Below are 27,618 nucleotides of genomic sequence, written 5' to 3' on the forward strand. Positions count from 1 at the left end.
TTAGACTAACGCAGGCTGACCTGTGTCAGGAATACATACCTCAAACCTGTCATACAGAGTACCATGCATACCCTCATCAACTGCATCAAGGCTGAGTCGATGGAATAGAAATAGCAGGGTCAACAGGTGGTGATAGGTGAATCTGTTGCTGTTAAAGAAATGTCTAAGCTTATGAGGGACCTAGTGCCAGTACTCAAATAAGCTGCTTTGTATGTATGAGCCTGTGGTACTAAAGAACACCCAGGTGGCATGTATGAAGGCTAGCTGGCTGTGTCAAGGGGTATGTATACAAGGTCACACTGTCCACCCCAATTGTCCCTCAAACACTGTGGCATGTAAACACACCTGGTAAACATGTACATCTACAACTGTACCTTGGCTATGAAAAGGTCACTGTGTTCCCACTCTGCCATAGTCATTGTTGCTACTGTCAGCATGCCCACAGCCTGCAGACACACAGACACCTGAAATGCAAACAGAATACAGTATGTGACACTACTGTCAGTCAGTAGTACTAACAGGAGTAATGCATCATGGCTAAAAAGGCACCTACACCTTGATGTGTACCCATAACTATTACCAGCAGACAGCACCTTACACAGCATTGCACTACTACACTGTACTTTACTCACCCCGTGCATCAGACCCATATTAGCATGTCCCTTTATCAATGGTATGGATAACAAGGATGTGGCAGAGGTATCATTACATGCACAGGGTGTGATGTGAGATTGCCAGAGGCCTAGTCTGGGCCATATGGTTGACATCATGTGATTGCGTGTGTCTGGAGGGGTGGATGTGTGTCTGGTGGTGATCAGTCTGTGATAGAGATGTGTGAGTGTTTGTATGCACACAATCAAGCCATGTGGATGCTCTACACATGGTTATGTTGGACAGTCATGCACCATACATGGCAGGATGTACAGTTCACCATCTCCCACCAGGGACAGAGGAGCTGGTTCTGCCAGGAGTCTCACTCATACCACCAGGCCCAAGGACAGATGCAATACTACTCCCTGATGGTGACTGCTGTCTGCTAGATCTGCAACCCTGATTGGACTGTCCAGGACCACATGCCTATGACCTGCTCCAGTGTGGTGTGGACAGCACCCTCATTTTGGTAGTGCTGGTGGTACTGCCACTATAGGACTGTGAATGTGCATGGCCACGTGGGCTCTCAGCTGATCTTGTTACTGACCTACATCCACATAGCCATTGCCCTACTCCCACCACATGCTCAAGCACAGACATTGCATGGTCGAGCAGTGACAATGAATTATCCCACCATCTATCCATGACATTGACAAAATGACATACAGTATCACAAATGCCGTGGATGTCATCATGCATGGCAGGAAGCACTGCATTCATGACCCTGAGCATCTGTTGGATGTTGTGGTCAGTACGCGCCTGTGCCTTCATTATAGACCATAACATGTGTCTGGTGACACCTGCTGTGACACTTGCAACAGGGGTTTGATGTGTAGCAGTCCTCCATCAAGCACCCCTGTTCATCTGCCTGCGTGTGACCTTGCCTGCTCTCTGGCTGTGGCTAGTGTCCACACTCACACTTGCCATAGTCACCACACTAGCCTGTTCACTGCCACCACCCTCCAACTGTCCATTATCTGTGGCTGCTGGGGACTGGGTATGTATTTGCATACTGACTGTGTGCGGGGGGCATTGTACGTGGAAGTGGGATACCAACCAATGGCACAGATTTAGCCCCTGACAACCCCACCTGTGCCTCACTATGACCACCATTATCATAAGAGTCTGCTAAGACAATGACATTAGGTTGTGAGAGGGAGAGGCACCAACCCACATGTTCATCTGCAAGGGGAAGACAACATATGTAAATTAATACCCTGCAGTATAATGTTTGCTGATACACACACACACACACACACACACACACACACACACACACACACTCCAGGTAAAGTCTGGCACAGCTTTGCTACCTATGGGCCCTTCAGGCCAGACTTTACTGCCACAATCCATCTCTTTAACAGCTACTGTAAGGCCCTCAACAAAGGGTGACAAATTCTACTGTATGATAGGCCTATTAGCAAAATGGTAAGTGTGACCAAGACCAAGGTTATTGGAGTGAGCTATACAATGTCACCAAGTGCATATGCAAGTACTGCAAGAGCTGAGATACTACTATACAGAACAGACACAATGACAAGGTTTAATGATATGCGATAATAACTAATGAGGGAACAAGAGAATACTGTATCAATGCAGTACCTATACAGTTCAGACTCACAGGGATTCATTTCAAACAACATTGCAGGACAATCTCAATACATACAGGAAACATGTAAAGTACTAGGTGCATAGGTTCATAAGACGATACTAGGCTATTGGCCAAGATGCCTTCATAAGCCCAGACCAGTCTTTTGCCCATGTCTCTTCAAAGCTACCACCTGTTTCCCCTGTTCATCTGGGACACACATGGGATCCCAGGGGTGTCCTTTCCATCTCCCATGCAGTCGTTGAGCTTCTTTTTCAAGAGAGCTATACAGGTACTCTGCTAGACATGGGGAGGGAGTGCATTTTAAAGACAGTGTACTATGTGGAACACTACACTATCCTGCCAACAAGTACTATTCATGTCACAGACCAGGTGAGGTCCTTGCGTGCAGGTTGCATGAGTGGGGTTTGTCTTACGGATATGCAGAAATGCCATCAAGGCTAGTTTGGAAATGGCCTTGTATGCCAGACACAGGTCACCTATGATCAGTCTGCATGAGACTGAGTACAGGGACAGGACTTTCAGTCTATCTGTATATGCTAGGTGTTGTAGACCCTGGATTTGCCTGGTCAGGAACCTCTGTGGTCTCTGCAACTGCTGCATTTTCTTGGTAAGGTACATGCCAAAAGAGCCATTGTACTCGGTAATGCATCTGATAAGGGTGGAGTACAGGGATGTTGTGGACTCCTGGTTCCTGGATGATATACCCGTATTTGTGAGGTGGGCCATGTAGACAGTCTTCTGTACAACGGTGTTAATGCAGTGGGAAACTGTCAGGTTGCTACCAGCCTTGGTGCACAAGTCACCTCACACCTGATTGCATACTTAGTATATTGTCATTACTGTCATAATTAGTGTGGATGACATCTAGCACAACAGGGAAAATGACGCAACTCCTGGCATTCAATTTGAGGCAATGCTTCTTGCACCAGTCATTAATTTGGGTAAGGACCTCTTGGAGGATGCTCACATCAGTAGGGGAATGTAAGACAGTGACCAGCTTGCAATCATTTGTAAACCTTTTATTAGTTTGACAGCTTTAAGTAATGAATATGTTGTTAGAGTGACTTTGAACAGTCATTAATGAGAAGGCTTTCAAATAGTAGGATTTCATTGGTTTTTACAATCATATGACTTCATTTGGTTGATTATTTAAACTGTTTGTATTATTTGTTCTTTATCTGAGGAAGTCCCTCAATTAAGGGGGGTGAAAAGTGCTTCAATAAACAGTTTCAGTCTTAAGCTTGAGCTTTCTTTGGTGTGTTTTATACTGTTTTTTTTGTTTTCCTTTCAATAGTTTTAGAGTGGGTACTATCACTGAGCCAGTTAGCTACCCATCTGGTAACATACAGGTTGATGCCTAGTTGTGTAGGCTTATGTATCATGGCTACATGGCAATTATTGCCAGAGGTTTGGGCTAGGTGAAGGTAGTTGTCTTCCCCTTGTCCTTGTGTTTGTTGATCGCTTCAAAGAAGTCAACAAGGTTTAACAGGCCTGATTTCCCTTTGACAATACCACACTGTGTGTGCTCAAATATTTTGAGGTTGCCGATGTCCCTGTTTATAAGGTCCTTAATAATGTCTTCCATGCCATTGCAAATCAGGCTAGTTAGGCTGATGTGCATATGATTGACTGGGTCAGTGGATTGCTCCACCTTCGTGTAGAGGGATGACCGTGGCTGTCCTCTGTGCAGATGGGATGACACTGGTGCTCAGGCTTTGGTTCACTACAGTGTGTAATGGAGCTGAGATCTCATGCTTGAGTTCATGTAGGATGCAGCCAGAGATGGTATCAGGCCTACGACACTTCAGTTTGTTGCCTTTGAGAGGGCATTACGGACCTGCTTCCTGATGATGAGTGGAGGGTTCAGGTGCTGTGCATGTCCATGTGTACTGATGGGGGGACAGGGGGGTGATGTTTACACTTAACCTGTCTGCAGCAGGTTGGCTCTATCTATGCCATATGTATGATTAGTGTTCTTGACCACCACTACAAAGCAGATTTGGATGTTACCTCTGGGATTGCAGACATATGTGAGGAAGGCCTTGTGACTGACCTTGGTGAATGTGTCCAATTTGCACTCAGAGGCAGCCTTAGGGTAATTCACCTGTGACCTTATTTGCTTGTTCAGACAAAGGTGACATTGCTCCCAATTTGGCACCTGCTCCTTCTTGGCCTTGTCCAGCAATTATTTTCAGCTATTATGGATGAGTTTGTCCTGTCAGGTATTGCTGAGTCCATACAACTATGTCGGTGCTCACATAGTATTGTGGTGTAGGCTTGGACACTACTGCTAGTTCCAACTGATGGGATGGTGGCTGTAAAGCTACTTTTACCTGCTCTGAGGAGATCTATAGTCAGTTTTGGAAAGTGTTTTTTGTTTGACCCTGATGGGGGGGGGGGGGCAGGGGAGATGGGACATCAAAAGTGATGGCTATGTGGACAGATCTTACCAAGGAGCATAACAATGTAGAAGTGCTACAGTGACTACTCACGTTGGTCTGGACCAGGTACAGGATATTTCCACCTGTCCTAAGGGTGTTGACCAGCTGATCCAATGCACTGGCAATGACAAAGCAGAGGAATCTCTGTGCGTTCATGTTCAGGTATAATAGGTCATGCACACTATGGTTGGGTAATTAAAGTCACCCAGGAGCAGGGTAGAAGGTTGAATCTTGACAGATTCAAGCAAATCCTCTCTATCAATGTGTTGTAAATAGTACTTGTGACTTTAATTATAGTAGTACCCCTCTAACAACATTACATGCTGATTTATTTAGTAGGGGATTGACATTTGTTCCATCTAGAAGAGCTAATATTACCAATGCCATCACTGAACTTAAACTGTTTACAAGAAAACTTAATTTAGCATTGTTATTTGATGGCTCTGAACAAATGGGCAATAACCTGTTGCATATACCAAGTTTGTTTAACCCTGAAATGCATCCTACAGTGAAAATGTTTGACCGCATTTGTGAAATGGACATAAGGCACTTGTTGAAGGGCCCAGGCGAATATAATAATGTGAACCTCACTTATGTACAGAGGAAATTAATGCATGATTTAAAAGATAGTGGTGACATTGGACTTATGCAGTCTGATAAAGGTGGGGGACTTATAGTTATGGACCAGGTGGATTATAATCAAAAAATGTTCTGCTTGTTATATGATGAAAGTTATGTGGAAGCATCTATGAATGAGGTCAACATTTCTTACAGTAGAATTGACTATTGGTGGAATGACTTGTTGTTTCAGGGACAAATTAATGAGGAAAAATATAAGTATATGTACATTAAGACACCCAAGATTGCTACTATATTTCATGTCTCCAAAATACACAAGGACCTTGAAAATCCACCTTTATGTCCGATCGTAAATGAGGGATAATCAAAAACATATTATATAGCTAAATTCACTGATAGCCAATTAAAAAGTAGGCTTGTAGCCTTGGACTACCTATGCCATGGCTCATGGGATTTTTTGACTAAATATAATCAATTGAATGTTTGTCCACCTGATGAATTAGTATTTGTTACAGTAGATATAAAAGATTTATATACTTGCATCCCACACGATTTAGGCTTAGAATGGTTTACAGAATTTTTCACTGATATTCTGGTTATAGGACAAGATAAAATTAATCTACTACCCCAACTGATGGAATTGGTTTTACATAATAATTACATTTATTATGAGGGCCATTATTTTAAACAAATTAAAGGGGTAGCTATGGGCTCCCCAGTGGGCCCGTTATATGCTAATACAGTAATAGCAGTGTGGGAAATGAGATATTTGTTTAATTCCAAGTATTTGGACAATATAAAATGATATACCCGTTTTTGGATAAATATTTTTTGCTTGGAGTGGACTGATAGAAATCATACTTGAATTTTTTGATTATTTAAATGGTTCAACCGATTTTTTATCATTTTCCTATACTGTAGGTGAAACTAGCATTGCATATCTGAATGTTTGTTTAACTAAAGATGTTGGGCAGGATTCACGAAGGCTTGCACGGAGTCTAAGAGTAGTGTAAGACTCCATACAGCCTTCGCGATCCAGGAACAGCCCTAAAGTCCGTGTAAGAGACCAGCTAAAACGTCTCTTACACGGAGTGGGCGTGGATATGCTAATCACCTCACTTGCAGCCGAATAGCATGCAAATGAGGTAGATTAGCGATCCAGGAAGCCCAAAGCAGCCCGTGTAAGAGCCGTTTTAGCTGCAGAAATGTACTCAGTTGACAACTGAGTACGTTTCTGCAAAAACCACAATGGAGCCATGTCAGCTCCAAATAAAGGGTGCATATGTGTCAGGCAGCATGCCAATGGCCAAATATGTGGCCATTGGCAAGGTACCCCAATGCAAATATGAAAAATAAATACTTTTTTTTTTCGGCCGGTGTTTAAACGCAGCGCAGCCCCGCGCAAATGGGCTGCGCTATACAAAACATAAAAACGAAGGTTATAAACCCACAAATGTGGGTCTTATGCAATACATGGATTTACAATGCAGGGACCAGCAGACCAAAAACAACATGGCCTCCGCGTAGTGGTTGCTAAGGGGGGAAGCTGAGTCTAAGGCATGTAACTAAGCATTAGTAGGCAATCTGATGCAAATGAGTGTTAGGATACTGAATTCCACTGTCACATAGCAAATGAGCACATTCTGAGTAGTGTAAGAGATACATAAGGGAGAGGAACAGAGTAGGAGATAGGTGACATCACAGGGGGGGGGAATGGCAGAAAGAAATGCAGTTCATTGGAGGTCAGAGTTACATGACAGATGTCAGACACATATCATGGAAAGAGGAGTGCCACGACATAAGCATGGGAAAGTCAAGAAATGGTAGGTGTACACTGTTGCCTACACCAAAGTTTCTTGCTGGGCGTGCATGCGCACGTGTGCGTGCCATGAAGCGCGAGTAGGATAGTGTGCGCACGTGTAAGGCAGACTGAGCATGTGGGAGTGTGTTGGGAGATGTTTAACACTATTTGCGCTGGTGTGCGTGCATTTAAACTCAAATAAGCAGATTCTGAACTGTGTAAACATGTGTGTGCACGTGTAGGCCACTGTGAGCGTGTTTCTGCTGGTATGAACGCTGCTCGCCCCTGAGGAAACAGAAAGGAAAAAGAAAGCAACAGAATTATTAGGAAGCTAGCAGGGAATACTGCTGGAGCTAGCAGGTGAAAACAATTAGAAGCAGGCAATTACACAGGCAGAATAGGCAGAATAGTAGCTCAGCCCAACAATTAAAACTCTGCAAACAGCAGTGCAAGATGTTTCACTCAAGAGACACTGCAAGACAGGAGTAAGCTATTAGAAGTGAAAACTGAAAAAGCTGAACTCAGAGCAGAAATGTTAGGGGCTGCCATAGATGTCAAAATGAGACATAGGTGACTTGCTGAGGGTGGTGACAATGCAGATGGTGCCAGACAACCCACAGTGAGGAGACAGAGAAGAGTGTACAGGCCCAGGGTTACCTACCACAGATTACATGAGCTGGAGATAGTAGAGCGCTATAGAGTGGACAGAGAGCTCCTGCAGCAAATAGTGGAGCTGTGCAGGCCACGCCTCACACACAGAACCAACAGAGGGGAACCCATCCCAGTGGAAACCAAGGTATGTGTTGGCCTAAGAATACTAGCAACAGGTACCTTCCAGAGACCAGTTGGTGATATGATGGGGATATCACAGGCATCAGCCTCCAGGGTACTGCACCAGTTCCTGGATGCCATGTCAGCACATGTTGGTGATCATGTATATTTTCCCAATGCCCATGAGGTATTGGCCAGTATTATGCGTCTCTTCTAGCAAATAGCGGAATACCCTGAGGTAGTGGGTGCAATAGACTGCACACACATACGCATCAAAGCACCAGCTGGTGAGCGGGGTAGGGCCTACATTAACTGCAAGGGCTTCCCCTCCATCAACTGCCAGGTTGTGTGTGATGCCCAGGGCATAATAATGAATGTGTGTGCTGGCTGCCCTGGGAGCTACCATGATTCCCACATCTGGCATTTGATGCAGCTGTACCAGACATTTGCCAATGGGGACATCCCACACGGACACCTAGTGGGGGATGCAGGTTATGCACTGGAGCCGTGGCTGATGACACCCATCAGAAACGCACACACACCTGAACAGGAATGCCATAATGAGGCACACGCACAAACACGTAATGTAATAGAGCGTGTGTTTGGGCTGCTCAAGTCACGGTTCCGGTGTCTGGACACATCTGGTGGAGCCTTGCAGTACACACCAACTACATGTACCCAAATTGTCATGGTATGTGCTATGCTACATAATATGATCTTGTGAAAACAGCTGCAGCAGGACCAGCATAGGGCTGGGCCAAACAGACCCCCACCATTGCCAAGGCCATCACAGGCAGAGCGTGACTCAGAGGAGGAACAACCTGAGCCTGCCCCAGTAGGCAGAAGGAGGCATGCCCAGTATGCCCTGGCCTTGGCAAAGAGGCAACACATAGCACATACACTGGCTCAGTAGGACCCCAGGTAATGATACCCCCTCTGACTCACTCAAATAATAAAAGGGATGCCTAAAATGACATGACCTGCTCACAAACATGTACAGGGAGTGTAATATGTGCATCCAACAGAGGCAGCCCTGCAGCACCACCTGAGGCATGAATGCCATGTGTTAAGTAATGTAACACCATGTACTATATGCACACCTGAGGACCGTGACTAACATCCTACCCTCACCAAGCATCATGTCACAATATGACAATGAGATGATCAATTGCAATAATTGGCTGAAGTATTGCAGTTAGTCAAAGGGGATCCAATGTGTGCCAGCCTGGGATGACATGCTGAGCATGACATGATGCTCCACCTGCTAGGACTGGCGTGCTCCTATCAGTGCAGGCCGTATGGATACTGGCAAAGGCTGTCATTACCCGCAGCGTGCCCTGAATAGGTAAGGCTCAAAACACAAACCTACCTCCATAGGTATCAGAAGGGATAAGAACCTAGATGTAATGCTACCCAATGTCAGAAGTCTAAACAGCAAGATGCATGCAGTCTAAACCCACCCAGTATGGAGAATGTTGATATCTGTGCTGTAACAGAAAACTGGGTCAAGGCTCACAACAGCACCCTAACACTACCAGGTTACACCTCATACTGTGCTGTACAGCCTCAAAACATGGAACAAGCTACAAAAGGAGGGTGACTAGCAATAATTGTCAAGGATAACCACACCCCCATGTTGGTACCACAACAAGACGCAGCATGGACTAGCCATGGTCAAGTAACAGTGGCTAAAACTGCTCCCCAGTTTATAGCCTGCTACAGACTACCATCCCAACACCAAGAACTGCACCTAGCCTATGTTGGAATACATGAATATATCAGGTCCTCCAAACCACATTATATTGGGTGACTGAAAATACCCAGACATAGACTGGGAGCATTATACTAGCTCCAACAATGTAGGACAAAAGTTCATAGAATCCATAAACCAAAATGCCCAGGAACAACGTACCACTCCCACAAGAGGGGTAAGCATACTGGATGTGATAATCAGCAACATGGGTACTGGATGGTAAGATGAGAAGTGTATTGCTCACTGGTAAGACCAGACCATAGAGTAATCACACTGGATATACACATCCTGACCACAGTCCCTGGCCAGAAAACCACAGTGAAAAACATGTGTAAAGCAAAAGTTGCACTCCTCCAAACTGATGTGGAATCCATTAAAGGCCCTGTGCAGGCGCAAAATATGGGCCACACCTCAGAACCTGTTATACAGGCATTCCATGAACACTGCCAGGAATGCTTGGATTATGCAATCCTAAATTAAAACAAGACACAATGCCATACACACAGGCATCTGGCATGGTGGACACCAGCCATAACCAAACCATGCAAGAGAATGAGGAAGCTACTACATGATAGAGCAAACATAAAAAAAGAAGTAATCACTGATCAGTAGTATGGCAATAAAATATGTCCACACATACAATCCACTAAGGCCAGCTACAACAAGTTGAATCTGTGAATCTTGAGGCAATGTTACACCTGCCCCAAGTACACAGACAACCCTCAACTCCCCCCAAGAAATACAAATATATGTGAGAGATGCAACCATCTATCCAAACTGGAGGCTGAGCTCCCTCAACTCAGTACTCCCAAAACTAGTCAGGAGGAGAAGGTAAACACACACACCACAAACCCAGTCCCACATAGACCTATCACAACTGCAAACCAAAGACATAAACACAGAAAAACATTCCTGGAGGCCTGAATTACAAACACACCAACAGAGGCCTCCAAAGCAGACACCCAATCAAACAACCTCCAAACATAGCACATGCAACACATAGTACACAAAGCTGGTGTGCCAAACAGTCACAGGCCAGAAGGAGAAACAACATGCCTGATACAGTTGTAATAGGTGACTCCATAGTGAGACACGCTGCTGTCCCGCACACCAGACTGAACAAGGGAAAGTGTACAGTAAGCTGCCTGTAGGCTGCTACAATATGCCACATAACACAAATATGCAGGTCACCCCAAAGCAAGTAGAAATATGATGCAGTCATAGTCCATGCTGGTGTGAATGACCTGAGATGTACCTCCCCGGACTACATGAAAAGAGACATAGATGAGCTCTCCGATTATGTAGTCCATGCCGGTATGACACTGACCGTTTGCAGCATCCTGCCCTCACCAAGAATGATGCCACAGTACAAACACGGAATGATCAGTTATAACAAGTGGCACAATTACTGGTGTCATTCCAAGGGGATCCAATGTCTGTCTGCTTGGGATGTCATGCTTGACAAGCCACGCAGCTGTTCCAGGGATGGCTTGCACCTGTTACCCCTGGGCGTCTGGATATGGGATAAGGCTTTTGCCACCTCCATAGAGCCTTTCGTAGGCAAGGCTGAAAAGACTAACCCACCACCCTACAAAACATAAGTAGAAAGAAACATAAGGGTAATGCTGACCAATGCCAGATGTGTAAACCTCAATATGCATGCTCCTGAGGCCCTCCCCAGTATGGAGAACATCGATGCCTGTGCAGTGACAGAAACCTGCTGCAAGCCTCCTGACAGCACAACAGCACTACCAGGTTATACCACATATCATGCGTTATGGCCCCACAACCTGGAAAAAAACATAAAAGGAGGGTGAGTATCCATATTCAGCACAGACACCCATACGTCCAGGTAACTGACAATGCACAAGGCATTGGAGTCCACCCATGTGCAACTAACCATAGGCAAGACTGCTGTACAGTCTGTAGCATTCTACAGACCACACTCTCACACATAAGAACCCCACCCAGCCGTCCTGAAGACACTGGACAGTATGAATGTCCCACCAAATACCAAACAAGGTACTCACAAATTACCACATAGGTGGTAAACCATTATGTATGGAAGGAGTAATCAGGGACCTAGGGACACAAGTGGACAGTAACCTGTTATGTGACACTCACATTGCCCATGTGGCTAGGAAGACTGTCTATATTGGACACCGTATCATGAAAAGATTCACATCTACGTCAACAGAGGTCATTGTGCCCCTATACTGTTCTCTTATCAGACCCATAATCTAGTACAATGCCTCATTTGGGATGTACCTTACCTGACACCTGCAGCAGTTACGAAGACCTCAAAGGTACCTCACCAAGAGGATAAAGGTTCTCAAATATATGTCATATGCTGCCTGGCTGTAGACACCCCAGCTGAATGCAGTCACATACTGCCTACACAGAGGCATTGTATGTCTGTTGTACAAGGCCATGTCCAACACAGGAGTAATGGACATGCTCCACCCCAGAAAACTCAAAGCCATCGGAGCTGTGAGAGTGAGAGATGTCAACCTCAACACATAATGAAATAGGATGTGCTGGAGAGACAGATACATAACCCAGAGGCTCCCCACACCCTGGAACAGAATCCCACTCCATGTTAGGCAGAGCCCCTCACTGACACTCTTCAACAGGAATCTTGCCAAGTGGATGGATGATCGTAGATTTACACTGGGGGTCTTCACTGTGTCACGTCCAGACAGAGGCACAGCAAAGCAAATCATAAATGGCCATAATATTCACATAGCAATGGGTGGTGAAAGCCACACACACTCTGGCTAGGCTTACAAATGCCCTAAGGTGGATAGCCTAGTATGAACCTATGAACCTATGAAGATACAAATTGTACAGGACACTAAGGATAATCACAAGGCTTCCACAACTGATGGTAGGAACCGTGTTGGGAATTCACAGATATGCTCTGAATCACACAAATATTACAAACAACATACCAAACACACACACACATATTGCCAACATACATCCTGAAAGGTGCAGTGCAAACCCCCCATATCTATCCCAGCAGACTACTGGCCCCCTGACATCGCAGATGCTGAGGTAAGAGCCAGCATCTACAAAGCAAAACACACAGCAGCAATGGTATGAGATGGTGTCCTGGGCTGAGTCCAACATGGACTCCAAGAAGAATGGAATGCCAAATCACACTACTGCTCAATGTCAGCCTTACCACAGGATATGTACCCAAAGAGCAGTGTACAACAACAGTGGTCATTCTCAACAAAGGTGTTGCCTGAATGGATACTGAAAACTACCACCTTAGAATCCTGAGAAGCTCGGTCTGCACAGCTATGGAAAGGATCAGCATGTACCGCAGACATAAAGATATTGGGGACCTACTGACACCGGACCCTACCCAGTGTGGCTTTCTTAAGTGCAGATCCTGCCCCTAAACATGTTTGACTCATTTGAAACAGTCATTAAGGTCACTGATGAGGGCAATGTGGTCCACACAGCATAGCTGGACCTTGCAAAGGCTTCTATACAATATCCTACGTGTTCATTATAGATATGCTCACCAGCTTAAATATAAACCCCTATGTCAGTAGAGGGGTTGCAAACCAGACCAAGGACAGAACTGACATGGTCAGACATGCTGCAGCCATGTCAGACTACAAACCAAATATAACTGGCATCCCACAAGGCTTGGTCCTGGGACCTCCCTCGTTTGGTATATATGTCCCATAGGTACAGGCCAACATGGAAGGACTGTGTCTGAACATGTTTGCAGAGGACTACAAACTGCCCACCATATCTGACCCTCCAGCTGACACAAGCATCCCACAAAAGGGCCACATAGAAACAGACAACTGGTGCCATAGCCATGTCAGCAAGCTAATTGCAGAAAAGTGTATAGTCAACCCCATTGATATACAGTAAGTGCCCACCAATTACCACATAGGTGTTAACCTATTACGTACTTAACATGTAATGAGAGACCTAGGGACACAAGGTGATAGATATCCTGCATTGGACAAACATGTGGCTGTAGTGTTTACAGAAACATACCATATACCCACCTAATCATGAAGGTTGTCAGATCTAGATAAGGGGAGGTCATTGTGGCTCTGCAGTCATCCTTCATCAGCGTTACAATTGACTACAATAGCCCCTGTGGGATGTACCTCAGCAGACACCTCCATCAACTGTAAAGTCCCCAACAGTACCTCACCAGGAGTATCAAAGAGCTTGCACAGATGCCATGTGTTGCCTGATTAAACAAACTACAGCTACACACACTGCCATACTGCCCACCCAGAGGCAAGCTGTGCCTGATGTATAAAGCCATGTCCAAGCTGGAATCAATAAACATGCTGCACCTTGTACAATCTGAATGGCAGTGAGCTATGCACATGAGAGACCTGCACCCCAGCACTGACATACATATGACAAGCTGTACTGCATGATCCATAACACAGAAGCCACCCCCACTCATGAGTAAACTCCCAGTACAGGCTATCCATAGAGTCACTCATCAATTCTCCTCAAGAGGAATCTTGATGAGTGGATGGGAGATGGTAGGTTTACCCTGGGTATCACTGTTATGTCACAGGTAGACAGAGGCACAGTATACTAATCATGACATATGTCATGGCAAACTCCACTTACAATGTGTGTTGAAGGACAAACACACTCTCCGACTAGCATTAGAAATGGCCTAGGGCACATCGCTAGTGTTTGCAAATGTACACCTATGTTGTGAAATATACTACCGATGTTGGACAAGCCTGGTTTAAGTAGTTCATATCTGAACATAATGCAACATGGTCAGATGTGCACAGTTGGCCCGTAACCAGGCTGTTGTGCTCACTATGGAAATGTAAAGCAGTGATAGGACTAAAGCCCAGGATACTGTCCACCACAGTCAAAGTACTGAACCAGTACACTATACGGTACTACAGTGTTAGGCCAGTATGAAAGGATGTTGACAACTGTATGCAAAGTATCCCATGCAAACCCTGCAGGCACAGTATAATCCCTGTTGTGTTCACACATAAAGCAGTCGGACAGTAAATACACAACATGACACACAACACACAACCATAAGCGGGAGATATTTGTTGAAGTTCACACTCATCCACAAATGTGGTGGGCTGCAGAGGTCAACATATGGAAAGCTCACACTGGGCATGCTCACATACTTTGATAAATGAGACATATGTCAGACAACATACCATTGGAAGGCTGAACTGGGCATGCTCACACACTTAGGCCAAATCTCAGTTTAGCAGATGGCCACACATATCTGGTATATGTACGTGTTATTCCAGAAACCAACCACATTATAGCAATCTGCCCAGTGCACACAGTTAAATGACTACAGAGACATACGTGATATAGTGGATCCCTCCCATATGCAAACATCTTCCACAGATACACAAGTTGTTCATACAAACAGGGAATGCTATGGCAATAAAGACCTGCAAACAGTCTATCAGCAACAAATAATGTGCATTTGACTATTAAATATATGGGTGTAGAGGTCAACACTAAGCTGTTTGCCCTAGGGAATGACAGCTTAGCCAGAGTGTGCTTGGCATCTGCCTTCCCAGTACAGTAGGCTACGGTGCCACTGTAAAGTAGGTCACATAAGGCACCATGTGAGGCTAGTGTGCTGTGCCTCTGTCAAGCAGGGACACAGTGGAGATCCCAGGGTTTGAATTTGCTAAGCCACAGCCATGTTGTTGGTGTGTGCTGGAAGAGGGCTGCTGAGGACCTCTAATGGTAAGTGGGCATCAATAACAGACTGAGGGGAGCCTTATCTGCATTGTCTGGACAATTTCACTGTCAACACTGTGTCGTGATGATTATGAGGGATTGAAGTGTCGTGCCGGTACTGTTCAGAGATGTCCTCCCTCTATGGGCTACTGCTCTGCAATGTATTAGCTCACTCTGTTGGACACCTCATATATGGCTGGTGTACATCTGACAGGTGTCCTGTTGTGGAGCAGTCATGGGTATATTTGGGATAGCATGATCAATGCAAACCTTCCACATGCTCATAGAATGCAATTGTCAAGGATTATGCAGAGTGGCCTGTATACTCCCTCAGCATGGGTCCTTTGAAGTCTTCCATCCCAGTCTTCACAAGTGTAAAGTCTGCTTTTGATAAATACAGTTTGTTTGCAGTGACAACCTTGCCTGGGGGTGGGGATGGGATATGGATAGCCAGGGAAAGGTGGGTATGGTCAGATATCAACAATGGTGGTCTACCTCTGGTGTGGAACAGTGAGTACCCATGTTGTAGATGGTCAGTTGCAATATGTATTCCCCCTTGTGGCTGTGGTGAGTGGTTCTGCCATAGCACATGGACTCACAAATTGTAGTGCCTATAGGGTAATGTTGTAGAGGCCTGAGTAGTTCCCACACACAATATGCCTGTACCTGACGTTATCAACTGGAACGGTGTATGTGAACACCTGCATATCTTGGCACTGTGCCCAGGGAAGCAAAGTGTGTGTCCTGGATGTGGGAGGGGTGGTCAGGACTGGTTGTGTTGTGTGTTACAGGTCCTGTGGTCACGAAGCATGGTATAAAACATAACCTGCCAGTGCGATGTGCATATCTGACCCTGACGTAGATGGCTGTAAATGCATATATATGCTATCCCCCACCTGACAGGTAGTACTAGATGTACATACCTCTGTAGAAATAATGATGTCAGCACCCTATAAATACTGCAGGTGCAGAGCAGATGCCCAGTAATCTGGATAATGCGCTCTGCTAATGCGTCTCCCTCAAGTGTCATAATATAGTTAGGTAGGGGTTTGAATCCTGCAAATGCTCTGTGTGTGTGTGGGTGGATGAGTGGGGTTGGTGTGTGTGCAAGTCTGTGTGAGGGAAATGTCCCTTTTGGCAACTGGAAAAACACACTATAGGATGCACATTCCCCTTTCTAAACACTTATGATGTCAGCACCCTATAAGTACAGCAGGAGAAGGGAAACCTCCCCGTAATGCAAATAGCGCGCTTTGCTAATGCATCTGTCTCAAGTGTCATAACATAGTTAGGTAGTGGTTTGAATCCTGCAAATGCTCAGTGTGTGTAGAGGGGGTTAGTTTTGTGCAAGTCTGTATGAAAGAAATGTCCCTTTTGCCAACTAAGAGAACACTCTACAGGATGCACATTCCCCTTTCTAAACACTGATCATGTCAGCACCCTATAAGTAAAGCAGGAAAAGGAAAATCTCCCAGTAATGCGAATAGCGCGCTCCGCTAATGTGTCCATCTCGGGTGTCATAACATAGGTAGTGGTTTGTATCCTGCAAATGCTCAGTGTGTGTGTGGAGGGGGTTAGTGTGTGCGCAAGTCTGTATGAAAAAAATGTCCCTTTTTCCAACTAGGAGAACACACTACAGGATGCACATTCCCCTTTCTTAACACTGATGATGTCAGCACCCTATAAGTAAAGCAGGAGAAGGGAAACCTCCCAGTAATGCGAATAGCGCACTCTGCTAATGCGTCCATCTCAAGTGTCATAACATAGTTAGGTAGTGGTTTAAATCCTGCAAATACTCAGTGTGTGTGCAAGTCTGTACGAAAGAAATGTCCCTTTTGCCAACTAGGAGAACACACTACAGGATGCACATTCCCCTTTCTAAACACTGATGATGTCAGCACCCTGTAAATAAAGCAGGAGAAGGGAAACCTCCCAGTGATACGAATAGCACGCTATGCTAATGCGTCTGTCTCGAGTATCATAACATAGTTAGGTAGGGGTTTGAATCCTGCAAATGCTCAGTGTGTGTGAAGGGGGTTAGTGTGCGTGCAAGTCTGTATGAAAGATTTGTCCCTTTTGCCAACTAGGAGAACACACTACAGGATGCATTCCCCTTTCTAAACACTGATGATGTCAGCACCCTATAAGTACAGCAGGAGAAGGTATGTGGCATGGACAATGACTGAGTCATATGTGTCCATGCCTCTGACTGACCTGTATGCTTGTGTTATGTGGTGGACCATAGTTCCCCACGGGCATATCACTATGACCTTCACCTTGTCCAGCCTGGTGAGCGTGACCTCACTGTACCAGACAATAAAGGTACCTAACACAACTGTGGCAGGTGTGTTGTCTAGCCGTACAGGCTGTGACTGTTTGGCACACAGGATTTGTGTGCTATGTGTTATGCGTGATGTGTTCTGGCATAACGTATGCCTGTGTGCCAGCTGCAGAGGTGTCTGCCGCTCAGGCAGGATGCTATTCTTAGGCTCCATGAATGGCCCAGTGTGTTCATGTGCTTGTATTGCTGTCAGTGTAGGTCTACATCAGACTGGTATTGTAGTCACTGTAGTATTTCATGCCACCTGACAGGTTATGCCAGTACTGGGTTCAGAGTGCTTAGTCCCCAGTTTGGCTATGTGGTTCCATCTCATACATGTGTTGTATGTCCATGTGTAGGGGAGAGGGTTGACTGTGTACATGTGGCAGCTGTGACATTGCCACATGACCCACATATTCCACAACTGTACCATAGAGGTGACTGACAACTGACCTTTGCACATGCTACCATAGTATTGTGATTGCCATTGTGATTAACAGCACATAGGGCCAATGGGGAACAAGGTACATAGGTTCATAGGTTCATACTAGGCTATCTGCCCTAGGGCATTTATAAACCTAGCCAGAATGTGTTTGGCTGTCACCATCCATTGTAAATATATCTTGCCATGCCCTTTTTTGAGGTTAGTATACTGTGCCTCTGTCTAACAGTGACACAGAAGTGATACCCGGGGTAAACCTATGATGTCCCATCCACTCATCAAGATTCCTCTTGAAGAGAGTCAATGAGGTACTCTGCCTAACCTTGACTGGGATTTTATTCCAGAGTGAAATGAGCCTCTGGGTTATGAATCTGTCCCTCCAGCATGTCCTATTTATTTCAGTGCTGAGGTTCAAGTCTCTCAAGCATGTAGCTCGATGGGATTTGGATATTCTCAGGTGCAGCATGCCCATTAAGTCCGGGTTTGACATGGTTTTATACATCAGGCACAGATCGCCTCTGATCAGGCGGTATGCCACTGAATAGAGCTGGGGTTTCTTTAACCGGTCAGCATATGGCATCTGTTTGAGTCCTTTGATCCTCTTGGTGAGGTACTTTTGGGGTCTTTCCAGTTGCTGCAGGTGTCTGGTAAGGTACATCCCAACAGGGGCATTGTACTCAATTATGGGCCTGATGAGGGATGATTAAAGAGGCATGATGTCCTCCCCTGATCTAGATGTGAATACCTTCATGATGAGGTGGGCTATATAAAATGTCTTTCTAACCACTTTGGCCACGTGGTTGTCAAATGAGAGATTGCTATCAACTTGGGTCCCCAGGTCCCTAATTACTTCTTCTGTACTTAATGGATTACCACCTATGTGGTACTTTGTGAGCACTTTGTTTTTGCCAAAGGGGATGACTATACACTTTTTTGCATTCAGCTTGAGGCCATGGCTCTGGCACAAGTTGTCTGTTTCTATGAGGCCCTTTTGGAGGATGCTTATGTAGGCTGGAGAGTCGATTATGGCATCCAGTTTGCAATCATCTGCAAATCTGGTCAGCCACAGTCCTTCCGTGTTGGCCTGTACCTCCGATAAATATATACCAAACAAGAGATGTCCCAGGACTGAGCCTTGTGGGACACCACTTGTAACTGGTTTGGAGTCTGGCATGGCTCCAGCAATTCTAACCATGTGGGTTCTGTCCTTGAACCAGTGTGCAATCCATCTAGTGTCATAGGGGCTTATATTTAAGATGGCGAGCTTCTCTAGAATGCCCGAGTGGGGTATTGTATCGAAGGCTTTTGCGAGGTCCAGGTAAGCTGTGTGGACCACCTTCCCCTCGTCAATGGCCTTGGTGACTGTTTCAAAGAAATCAACCAGGTTTGAGAGGCAGGATCTGCCCTTAACAAAGCCAAACTGGGTATGATCCAGTGTCTGTAGGTCCCCAATATCTTTATTTATGAGGTCCATGATGATCCTTTCCATAGCTCTGCAGACCGAGCTAGTCTGGCTTATGGGGCGATAGTGTCCAGGATCCCTTGAAGCACCACCTTTCTGTAGAGGGACCACAGTTGCTGTACGCCACTCTTTGGCCACATATCCTGTAGTAAGGCTGGGATTGAACAGTAGTTTTATGTTTGGTTGTAGCTCTTCTTGGAGTTCATGTAGGACACAACCCAGGACACTGTCTGGTCCCATTGATGCAGTGTTTATTGCTTTGGAGAGGGTGGCTCTTACCTGAGCATCTGAGATGTCAGGGGGGCAGCACTCTGCTGGGATAAATATTTGCCCTTTCGGTGTGGAAGGGGGGGAGAAGTTTGCGCTGAGCCTGTCAGCTAGAATGTTGGCAATGTCTGTGGGTTTGGTGTTTCTATTGACATTTTGGACTACCACTGAGCATATCTGGAAATTACCACTCAGGTTCCTAACATAACTAAAGAAAGCCTTGTGATTATCCTTAGTGTCCAGTGCAATTTTCTCTTGAAGCTGGCCTTAGACAATCTTATGAGTGCCCGTAGTTATTTGCTAATACTGATCAGTGATGCCTTCCCTTTTTGGGATTTTGCTGTATCATTTATTAGCTTCCGCGTTCTATTGTGTAGTTTGTTTATGGCTGGGGTCCACCAGACAGGACGTCTGCCTTTGGAGGATTGGGTCTTGGTTTTATTCAGGATCGCATGATCCATGCATTCCTGAAGGTATCCATAGAATGTGTTTATAGAGGAATCTACGGTCTGGTCTGTAGTTTCCACAGGCCCGGGGGCTTTGAAGGTTTCCACCTCAGTTTTGAGGAGTGAGAATTTGCTTTAGAGAAGTTGTTCACTGTGGTTTTCTGGGCAGGGGGTGGGGTCGGGATGTGAATATCCAGTGAGATTAGTTTATGGTCTGATCTTACCAGTGAGGGATACACTTCTGGTCTGGAGCATAGAGTCCCCATATTGGTGATGATCAGGTCCAGTATGTTTCCCCTTCTTGTGGGAGTGGTAACAAGTTGTTCCATAGCATTTGAGCTCATATATTCTAGGAATCTTTGGGCTAGGGTGTTGGAGCTAGAGTCATGCTCCCAGTCTATGTTTGGGTAGTTGATGTCGCCCAATATAATGGGGTTTGGAGAGACCTTCATATTTTCCACTATTCTTAGGAAGGCCGAGTGCAGTTCTTGGGTTTGGGAGGGTGGTCTGTAGCAGGCTATAACCTGGAAGGCAGTTTCACCTATTGTTAGTTGCAAATGGATAGTCTCTGATGCTTGGTGCTTTGCCACCAACCTGGAGGTGTGGGTATCTTTGATGAATATCAATACTCCCCCTCCTTTTGTGGTTCATTTCACATTTTGGGCTGAAAAGCATGGTATGAGGTATAACCTGGTAGTGCTGGGGTGCTCTCAGTAGCCCTGAACCAGGCATGTGTTACTGCACAGATATCGATGTTCTCCATGCTAAGGAGAGTTTTGAGTGCATGCATCTTGAGGTTTAGACTTCTGGCGTTGGGTAGCATTACTCTTAGTTTCTTATCCCTTGTGATACCTATGAAGGTGGGTATGTCATTTGAGCCTTGCCTAACAAAGGCACTATGCAGGTAGCAAGAGCCTTTGCCAATATCCGAAAGCCAAGGGGTGACAGATGCAAGCCGTCCCTAGTGAAGCAGGTGGTTCAACAGAAGATGAATATGTGAGGGTGTAGTGCCTGTGATTAGTAAGCAGTAGCATATATGACTGCTCACGTGGACAAATGCCAGGTAAGTCATATGCAATGTGTCACAGGCAACGTACATGTGAACAGGACAAACAGTGACATTCTGTCAAGTGAGACATGGACATACATATAGTAAGCTATGCAGATGTCACTAGGAGTCCACAGAAGCTCTGTAACTATGCATTGCAGGTGGGATCAGTATTCCAGGGTAATTGCAAGCAAACATGCATGCAAACAAAGCTACAGTAAGCAGGGCTGCATGTAGTCCATTGTATAACAAACAAGCCATACCACTTCCAGTAGGTAACACTGCAAATATGCAGGCACTATGCACATGTACATGGAAATACACAGGTCAGATGGCTAGGGTCCAGTCTCAGCGCACACAAGTGTACAGACCATGTACTGTCAGGATGTACAATAACTGGATGGAAACCCATGTGCTCATACCTGCAGTAATACGCATGTCAAATAACAGACACTGAGCCTTCACTCAGTGGTTCCATACTTAGTAGGATGTATGCTACCTGGCCTGCCACCACAGTATCCCTGACATGTATGGGGACTCTCCCTCCTGTGACAGTTAGTTTTGTGTGTTGGGGCTGTCTAGCATGGTATGAGATGTGAGCTTGCAGTGCTAGGGTGCTCCTGTGTGTCCTGTACCAGTCGTGTAGTACTGCACACATATCAACATCCTCAAACATCCGCATTGCAGAGTCCAGTGTGGGCAACATGCCACTTGCAGTTTACATGTCCATCATTGCATATTAATACTTTCATTACCTTATCCCCTGTGCTACCTATGTATGTAGCCTTCTGTCGACATCCTTACCACCAGTATGTCAATATCAAGGTGCAGGTACTCCACGACTATCGAAGCCAACCATCAACCAAAAAAGCAAAAATCAATAAAAAATTTTTATACTTGAACAGCAAAAGAACTTTATTCCATGGGTTGTTAGCGCTTTCACGTCTACTCTGGACGCTTCTTCAGACTTTAATAAAACACTTCATCACTTCTGTATTTAAACACTTATCAATTAAACAGTTAACCAATGAAAGTCTTTGTACGAATACATAACTATAAAAGTCAGAAACTTCTAAATAGATAAAAAGTCAGAAACTTATATTGTGAAAATTAAAACTTCAAAATTCAACATTGACATTAAAATGGATGTAGTAATAGATTATAACTGTTATTAACATTTCAGATGGCAAATAGCATATAAATATTTAAAAATACAAGAGCATATAAAAACAGCATGTAATAAAAACATTTCAAGTGTATGAAACTACTGAAAACTTCTAAAATACATATTCCTACTAACACCAAGAAACATGAAAAGTCAAAGGTATAGCAATAAATAACTGCTAATGCTTAAGATGATGACTGACTAGAAAGGGTTTCAGAGTAACCCTCTCATTGAGGCCATGTCCTTCATCTGCTTTCATTCTGATGATCCATTTACATTCTTCCCTTTCAGTGAAGTTACTTACATTGCCTAATCTCAATGTGGTGTGTATCAATTCAATAACTAAGAACTCAAAGGTGTGTGTGGTGCCTTGTGATAGAACATGTCCAGCCAGTGCGTTCCTGTCATTCTCCCTGTTGATCGCATATAAATGCTCTCTAACCCTTTCCCTCAACGTTCTATTCGTCATACTGACATAGAAAGCCTGGCATTTGGTGCAGATGGCTAAATAAACTATGTTCCTTGTCCTACAGTCTGCATAATGATCGAATTTATATAGCACACCTGTGTCCGGTGCCTAAAGTTATTCCTGCCCAGTACGTATTTGCACTGATTGCAACTGCGACATGGAAAGGTACCCATTCTAACAGTGAGTGGTTGATCTTGAAGTCGCCTTTCATAACATAACATGTTCCTTAAAGATCTAGTATTCTTGTAGGAAAAACTGGGGTGAGGACCTACAAGTGCTCTAAGCCTATCATCCAACTGTAGGATACCCCAGTTCTTTCTAATGACATTAGTAATACTCTTATTCTTATTAGTATATGAAAGTACCATCCTCTTTTACTTCTAGTAAATGGCCTGCTTTGTTCCACCTGTTCACTAGTTGCTATCCTAATGTATGGTCTTGTTTCTTCATTGTGTTCTGTTTGTTGCAGGACTGTCAAATCATTGTCATGGTAACCCCTGGACTTAAAGTCAGCATCTAAGCCTATCAATACATTCCTATATGCTGAATCATCGCTTGTTAGGCGTGAACAGCGTGCTTGATTCTTAACAATGTTCTTGTGTATGTGGGGAGGTGCATACTGTCACGATGTAAGTATGTGTTCTTTCTACAGGGTTTCCTGTAAATGTTGGTAGTGAAACACCCATTATGCTTCCTGATGTTAACATCTAAGAAGTCAATCTGGTAACATGATCTTTCCCCAGTCAGCCTAAGAAAAGAAGTGGTGTTGTTGATGTAACTTAGAAACTCATCTAAGATAGTAACATCACCACTCCAAACAAAAAACACATCGTCCACAAAACGTTTATAATACTTGAGGTGCTGTGAATAAAACTCATTTCCAAAGATATACATAGATTCCCAGTAGGCTAGTATAAGGTTTGCATAAGAATTGGCACATGACGTGCCCATCGCTACCCCTGAAGTCTGCAGATAATAACCATCACCATATAAAAATACATTATTTTCTAACACTAATTCCATCAGCATGGTGATCATAATCACTTTGTTGTTAGTCATGCCCTTCTCTAGAAGAAAAAGCCTCAGGAAGTCTATCCCTATATCATTAGGTATGCAGGTGAATAAAGACTGAACATCTAAAGTCATCATAATGTCATTCTCCAAGTATGCTTTTTCAACAGCACTCTCAGCTAGAGATTCCAATAGGTGTTTAGTATCTCTCAAAATGGAGAAGGTAGAATCAACTATAGGTCTAAGTTGCTTCTCAATATAAATTGAGATACATTCAGTTAGCCAGCCTCTCCCTGAGACTATAGGTCTGAAGGGTGGGTCAGACAATGCCTTATGCACCTTCGGAAGACCTCTGATGATAGGTACCAAAGGTTTTTCAACTAAAAAATAATTATAGAGATCATTGTTTATAATATTGGACATCAACATATCATACAATGAGGCATGAAGTTTACTAATAACCTTGTTTAGATCATACATATGTATTTTTTATATGTGGTTTCATCCAATAACATTTCTAACATTCTATTGTTATAATATACACTATCAAACAACACTATTGCACCACCTTTATCCGCTGGGCGGATAACTATAGTATCATTGTTTTGTAAACTTTTTAAAGCTGCTGTTTCTTGTCGGCTTAAATTGTAAAATTCTGACTTAAAACCTGTTTGTTCAAACAACATATAAAAATCATTGCAACAAACTTTCTCAAAACTTTCTAAAAGCGGATGCAATTCTGGTACAAAGCATGAAGGTTTCCTAAAATTATTAATTACTATATCCCTTGTCTCAGTGTTGTCATTATCATAAAATAAATCAAGAGCTAAACCCCTAGTAAAAAGTTTTAATTGTACTATCAACTCACTAATGTCTATCCCTTGTGAAGGCACAAATGATAGACCTCTGTTTAACACTTTCATTTCAGCATCAGTCAACTCATGGCTAGATAAATTAATTACCAGTTCATTGGAGTTTTCTTCCACATTCTCTTCTGTGGTTCCCCTGACTCCCCTGAGGGTTTCCGTTTCTTCCCCTTGTACTGGGGACTCCATGTCTTGTGATCTGCTGGTAGAAATGATAAAGGGAATGTAAGATTTGTGTTGTCTCTCTCATTAGTCTCTGAATTCCCTTCTGCTGGGAGCAAAGTCTTCTTCCTCACTACCGGTCCCAAGCTCTTAGTGTCCAATTGTCTAATGGTTGGTAGAATATTATCTGCTGTAGTATTCCTGTTTTGTAGGTTTTCAGATGTTCCTCCATTCTCCACTAGTAATAAATCTGAACCATTCTCTGTTGTACACCCCTCTGCATGAGTGCCTTCAAAGATGGCCACATTAATACTTCCTGATGTAGTGGGACGCATTTCGCTGTTACCATCCTTCCTATTGTCAGGAATGCATGAGTTTGTTACATCAATAGCTGACCGGATGGATTCCTTAGGCCAAGAGAAGACATTCCCACGTGCAAAATCGGAACAATCTCTCTCCAGTTTCTTCTTTTTCTGTTGCAAGAGTCTGTTATCAGTTAGAGTTAAAGTAGTGGAAAGTTCAGAGAAGTAATCAGATAACTGTACAGATGTTAAAGAGGAATTTAAACGGTCTTCCAGAATGGAGATCTCTTTCATGAGTTCTTTCTCATTTAGCGAATACTGTCTTATTAACAGCTTGATATAACTATTGCTAGTCTCAATATTAAGTTTCTGCCAGTCTATTAAAAGGTCTGGATATTTGTTACCAAAGGTGGGCATCTTTAAAATGCGTAGCCCTCTTGGAATAACTTTAAAGGATAAGCATGCTTCCATATGTTGTTTCTGCCACTGCACATTCTTCATTTTAAGTAAAGTATCTTCAAATTGTCTCATCAGTTGTAGCACATTGATATCTAACTGCTTACCTTTGTGGGTAACATTAGTATTAGCTAGTTGTGAATAAGAAAGTTTTAGCAGTGGATTTTCACACCTGGAAATCAGTTGAGAGAATGAACAAATCATGTCCTCAGATGCAGCTTCCTCAATGTGTTTGGTTCCTTCTGTCATGTCCCCTCGAGATAACAAAGAGGCAAATGATAAATAAACAGAGATCTCTCAGGGTTACTCTGAAACCCTTTCTAGTCAGTCGTCATCTTAAGCATTAGCAGTTATTTATTGCTATACCTTTGACTTTTTCATGTTTCTTGGTGTTAGTAGGAATATGTATTTTTAGAATATATGTATATAGATAGATCTATATATATATATATATATATATATATATATATATATATATATATATATATGTCTGTATACATATACACATATATATATTGATGTACATATATTGCTATAGATATGGAGGGGGGGTGTGACACAGAGTGGGTGAGATTGACAGAGGGGGTGCGACAGGGGGTGTTGAGGTCGTCATATACAGTCATACCTGTAGATAGTCAGATCAGTCTGTCTATGTATATGTATCTACATATATCTATATCTGTATGTGTGTATTACATATATATATGTTTGTACATAGTCTATCTATCTACATCTGTCTATGTATTCCTACATCTCTCTCTATGTATGTATACATATATGCATATTATATATATATATATATATATATATATATATATATATATATATATATATATATATATACACATACACACATACATACATATTTTGACATTCATACGTATCCATATGATAGACAGGTATATCAACATGTTTGTCTACCATACTGTATACACACACCAACATACTGCTAAACATACATAACTGTGAAACCTACTTTGTACATTGCACTACAACCTACATTCAACCTACATTGATATGTGCACATAGATGCTCTCACATACAAATGTATGTACAGCCTTCACTGATAGTTGCTGTATGTCCCCTGCCCTTTGCACATCCTCATATACATATGGATACAGACCAATGACACATATGGAGGGTTCACAGTATGTAGACCTTTATAGTATTACTTTACATTACCTGTGTTTGTCACAGCTGCTTGTGTTGCCGTCTTGTTTTGTGTCCTGTTGCTCCACTTGCCAGTTGACAGCTTTCAGGTGGCTGTTGCTGAACAGTTTTGTTTGTGTATGTTTAATTTCATTTTTCTCTGTCTCTGTCTCTCCCTTCCTCCTCAGGGTGCGATGAAAGTATTGCATGTGTGGACTGGGAGTACAGCATACTTTTGTAGGTATCTGCATATGTCCATGTGATGGCCTCTGCACTAATTGTTAGCCAGCATTTGCTAATTGCATGCAGCCAGTTGTGTACTGATTGCAGTTCTCACTGTGATTTCAGAACAGTGCTATAAAAAGGTATGTGAGATAGGTGTAGCCCTTTCAGATTTTAAGGGCAGAGACCATGCTGGTATGCTGTGGACAATGTTCTGTGAGTGTAAAGGTTGGTATCTCTCTCATATTTCCAGCTGTGTTGTAGATTAACATTTCTCCATTCATTTCTCCAGTTTCCTGTACTAACTGTGTATGTACACTGACACCTACGACTACTACTACTGTTAATGTGTGTGTGTGTGTGTGTGTGTGTGTGCTTTCCTTGCACTTTTGCTTGCACTTTGTTGCTATGGCTTCAATATTTGCCCTTTACAGTCACTACTTGTATGCCTGCTAGGTGTCCTGATTGTAGTGTGCTGCTGTGGCTT

Source organism: Protopterus annectens, chromosome 5.part0 (genome assembly GCF_019279795.1).
Source record: "Protopterus annectens isolate FY-2018-M chromosome 5.part0, PAN1.0, whole genome shotgun sequence".
NCBI lineage: Eukaryota > Metazoa > Chordata > Ceratodontiformes > Protopteridae > Protopterus > Protopterus annectens.